At 36.4% G+C, this 5,196-nt stretch overlaps 1 pseudogene; it reads left to right on the top strand.

Annotated features, from left to right (window-relative positions):
• Positions 1 to 1,434: 1,434 nt before the first annotated feature.
• The window catches only part of LOC105744059, a 43,551-nt pseudogene continuing 39,789 nt past the window's right edge, over positions 1,435 to 5,196 (top strand).

Here is a 5,196-nt window from a genome sequence, read left to right as displayed (position 1 = left end):
GTCACTTTCTACCACTCTACCTAGTCACTGTGATTATCCAGATAGTGCTTTTCTCAGTGCTGTCATTTTATGAGGACTAGGAAATGTCATAAGAAACCCAAAGATAGAAATAAAATTGTACTGCAGAAATTAGCCTCATGTTAGTCCACTTGAAGGGAAGTTTAGATACTTTTTTCCTTTTGCTGCATCTCTTTTCTGATTTCTATTGACTTTTTTCGTATTTGTTTATACACAATCTCAAATAATAACAGATAGTATCAGTAAATCCTAAATAAATAGCCTATCTGCTTCGTAAAATTATTACTTTTAGACTGAACTCTCTTACATCATATTCTACTCCTAAAGGGTTTCTATGCCTGAATTAACTAATACTGTCAGGAGTAGGTGCAATAATATTGTATGAACCTGGCTGTCCTGTATTCATGTGGATGGTAGGAGGTCAGATGGAGTGTGCAGAGCCACAGCTGATGTAGACACAACTCAATAGGTGTCTTATTCTGATATCTAAGGATAAAAATTGGAGGGTAACCTGGACACCCGTGGACTGGAATTGGAGAAGCAGCCTCTGAAGCTATATTCTATTTTTCCTGATTGGTGTCTCATCTATGCTTTTCTTTGTGTGTGTGCCTTCTGATTTGCCCATTCTCAGAATATTTGGGCCCTGCTTAGCTAAGGCCTTTGCAACTCCATGACTCCATTATGCAAATGGCTTGACTTGCTGTCTTGCAGACTCTAGCCTTATGCAATGTGCCTCTTTATTTCTACTGGTGATCTTCATCTATCTAACTGCTCTTTTGGAGTGTCTTAGTTCACATTCTTAACAGTAAAAGAATCTGCTGTGTTCCTCTTCCGCAGTGAATGGAGAGGAAATTTTTGTTGAAGTCCCACTGCTGAGAAGGGAATAAAGATGGTACAATAACATGTATGCATGCTTTTACTTCTGCAGGATACAAGTTACCATTTGTGAACATTTAAATTTATCTCTGATAGCAAGTGTAGCTGTGCAGTTTTCTTTGTTTGAATTTCTCTTTAAAATAATAAAGACAACTTGTTACTCATAGAAAAAGCAAAGATTTACTTATGCCTATTTTTCTATTTTGGGTTAAAATGAAATGATTATGTTCAAGTACTGTAATTAATCATTTCTCTTTGAATAACTGTGCATTGATGGTGGATGCCAGTTTATCTTAATTGTCAACTTGACTGCATGAAAGGACTCTTGGAGAGGTGACTTGCCTGCATGAAAGGACCCCTGGAGAGGCAACTAATCCTGAGCAGGATTACTCTCCTGCTGCTCCTCCTTGAATGTGCTCTGAGGAAGTGAGTCACAGCTGGATAGGTGAGCCCCAGGGCACCTGTTCTGGGGCTGCCTCCTCTGCCCCTTTCCCTGTGCTCTGCTTCCCAGCCCCTGAGAGGAGAGTAGCTTTGTTCACTATGCCCTTCCTCCATGTTGTTCCTGCCTTGGAGCCAGGTAGCGATGGACAGAAGCCCCTGGAACCAGGAACCGAAGGCAACCTCTCTTCCTTAAGTGCAGGGTGCCAGGTATTCTATCTGAAAAGAGGCAAAATTGATTAGAAAATAAAACTGACAGATATTTGTATTATAGGTTAGTTACTTTAGTCAGTCTGGCTTTCAGAACTTTCTTTAATTTTGCAGAACCTTAATTTCCTAATCAATAAATTGGATATAGAAATGCCTTCTTTAACACTATTTATTGAACAACCTAGTATCTAATTTTCCCAAAGAAAATACTCAAAATATAAGCATAGCTTTTTAAAACTACCATTACAGCATAGTAAAATATATGCTGCCATGTAAGTTTCTTTTCTCTTTTGTTTCTTTCTCATTTTAGCTACATCTGATTTTCTTATAAAAATTTATATTTTAAGACCTAGTAGAATCACTCAGATCCATTCTCTAAAATTTTTGAGATGTGCTTTTCCGAAGTCCAAGCTACCTGTCAGACTGCACTGGATGTTTCCTTTCTTGGCCATTTCAAGCAGTAAGATGACAAGTTGACTTTGTCCCAAGGTTCCTGTCACTTGAATTTCATGAACCAGTTCTTTCTTTTGGTCAAAGTTAAGTTCAGAGAAACAGCCTTCCTCATTGCTTCATCAAGTGAGAGATGAATTTTTCAGCAAAGTAAGACTTCAGGCAGATGTCTGGTTCATTGACATCCCAGCGATAGCCTGTCTATCTCTAATTCATTCCCACATCAAAATCATTTATGTCTGTCCTTTAATCCCCAGCATGGTGTAGTTCAGTGTTTCTCAAACCATAGCTAGAAGAATCAATTTCATGGTCCATGAGTACACTGTAGAAAACTAAAATTTTGGGTTTCTATTTTAAAAGTTAATTTAACCACATTATGGATCAGGATTTCAATACCTGGATCTGCATACATATAGTACCTGATTTTGTTGATGTCAAAGATTATGCAAAATGACACTGTTTAATATTATTGCACCACCATTTGGGTGTTATATCTGCATGTCACGTGGCAACAATAATCTTATGAACATGGTAGCTGAATTATTTTACCTGTCATAAACACGTAATCTGTTTTTGTACAAAGTAAATTTTCCATTAAAAGACATTTGGATGGAACAAAGGGTTTAGTTTCTTAAGTTTTTCAACAGCTTAAAACATTGATTTGACCTCATGAAAAGGACAGAGCAGTATTAGTTCAATTGTCACTGGCTAATGAGAAAAGAAAAGAAGAGGTGGACTCAGCATATAAATAATGCATCCTCATCAAGTGAGGCAAATAAAAGTGCCAGAGAGTTTGAAGAAGAAAAGTGGAGGAAGAATTGAATCATCACACACACACACACACACACACACACACACACACACACATCCCACCACCACCACCACAACTTAAGCATAGCAGTACATTTCTTATGTACTAAGATTACTATAAAGCAAACTAGTACATTAGATATTGCTGGATGTGATTGGCTTTATTGGCCATTACTTTAGTTTAGATGATAGACTATCAATTTTAAAACTGGCCAGATGTTGACAGCTCAGTGGTGAGTACAATACATTGTTGCATCCATCTCAGTGGTAAAACACAGACCTCACTCTAAGCTTGTGACGACGACCCCAGACCTCACTCTAGGCTTGCAAGGACGACCACATGGTTCTCAGGACATTGTGCTGCATCCAGAGAAGAGAGCTGAGGATGAAGGAAGCTGCATCTGTTTCTGAGGGTACATTGCTGCTCCACAGTCTTTGTGGTCATGGCAAAAGGGTTAAATTAGAATAGGCTTACTTTCTGGGACTAGGTTTACTCAGCAAGAAATCCTAAAGCAGCCAGATGACTGGTTGGGTAGCAACAGAATATGGTAGCAACAGGGGAAAAGGAAAGGCCAAGTTGGAACATGAAAAGTGGGTCAGGAGGAGGAAAATGAAGAGAAAAAAGAGTGGAAAATGAAGTTAGGAAGGAAGGAAGGAAGGAAGGAAGGAAGGAAGGAAGGAAGGAAGGAAGGAAGAAAGAAAGGAAGTAGGGAGGGAAAAATTGTGATCACTTAAATTGTGATCCCCAGTACCACATGCTGCACTGGCCCTGCCCTCAGGCATTCCGAGCCAGCCCCCTCTGGGCGTGATGGTGCACGCCTATGATCCAGGGCTGGGGAGGCTGAAAGCAGAAGGATCACTATGAGTGCGAGTTGCCAAGTGAGACCCTGTACTAAATATGTAAAAAAAGTACCAAATAAAAAATAAATAATTTTTTAAAATGCAAATTAAAGCAACACTGAGATTCCATCACTGATCCATCCTAGTTATTACTTTAAGTTATATTGTAATTGTTTTCAAAGTGGTTATGCATTGATTTTGTTTTCAAATATTTAGTTCTCCCCAAACCCTCTTTTCCTCCACAGATTTGAGAAATGACTTGTAATAAAGTGCTTGTCTGTTTCAGTCCACTATATCTGTGTTAAAGGTTTCTTCTTAGATTTTACAGATTTATCCTTTATCATGCTACTTTAGAAAACTTTGCTGAAACGTCAGTGTTTCATTTGAATGAAAGTTTAGCCAAAAGAAAGTGAATTCATTTACTTGATATTATTATTGCTAATACATGTTGATGATTTAAGTTATTCTTGCTTACTTAGCACATTTATATTTTAATCACTGTTTTTTTTTTTGTCATGAGCTTACATTCTGTGTGTTCATATATTCTACTACTGGAAATTTTCTTTATGAGACTGTCCCGTACATACATACTTAGGACATAGCCTTTTATTGTGCGTCATAGATAAGGGCGGTAGAAGAGAACAAACACATAGAATTTGATACCGAAGTTAGCTTGAATCTGAAATATATATTTTTCTTAATCAGTAATTCCTTCATGGGGATTTCAAATATGTTTTTTTTTTTTTTTTTTTTTTTTTTGGTGAAAGTAGCACAAGTAGGGTAATTTAGCTATACAGTTGGTGCCCCAAAGGGTTGAAATTTTAACATTATATAACACATTTTAAGTTTTGAATTAAATAAATCATTTAAACTTCACAAGTTTCTGTATCCTCATGCATACATCTGAATAATAAAACCTTCATTGGAATTAACTAGGACTTCATATATAAAACAGTGGAATGTATAAGTTATGCAATATGTCATATCAATTTTCCTCTTTCTCTGTGCCTGCTTTCACTTAAAATGAAATAAACAAAAGTACATTATTCTGTTACTGAAAAAATAATGGGATTTTAATCTTTAATATGGGAACCAAAAAAGATATTGAAATTATATATAATATGTGTATAGGTAATATATAATATATATTCATATTTATGTATATAGCCTTTTGGAAGATATTAAGCCATTAGACCAACTAACTCAAGCACTCCACACAAAGACATCCAATTTCACATACAAGATCAGGAGAAAGCAAATGAGAATTCCATTTTGCATATTTGTAGCTCTGGTTCAAATAGTCTAGCTTACTGAGAGAAACATTTGCCTTTTTGCATGTCCAATTTTGTTTTGTGAACTCAGTACTATGAAAACATCATATCACTGTTGCCAAATAGTCTTGTTTCATTGCTTTGCAAATATTCTTCTCCCCTCGAGAAGCATTCTCTTTCATATTTTCTTTCTTTCTTTCTTTCTTTCTTTCTTTCTTTCTTTCTTTCTTTCTTTCTTTCTTTCTTTCTTTCTTTTTTCTTTCTTTCTTTCTTTCTTTCTTTC

Source organism: Octodon degus, unplaced genomic scaffold (assembly GCF_000260255.1).
Source record: "Octodon degus isolate 3935 unplaced genomic scaffold, OctDeg1.0 scaffold00217, whole genome shotgun sequence".
Lineage (NCBI taxonomy): Eukaryota > Metazoa > Chordata > Mammalia > Rodentia > Octodontidae > Octodon > Octodon degus.
The sequence above is the reverse complement of the archived record's forward strand: the minus strand, read 5'-3'. Positions and strand labels throughout refer to the sequence as shown.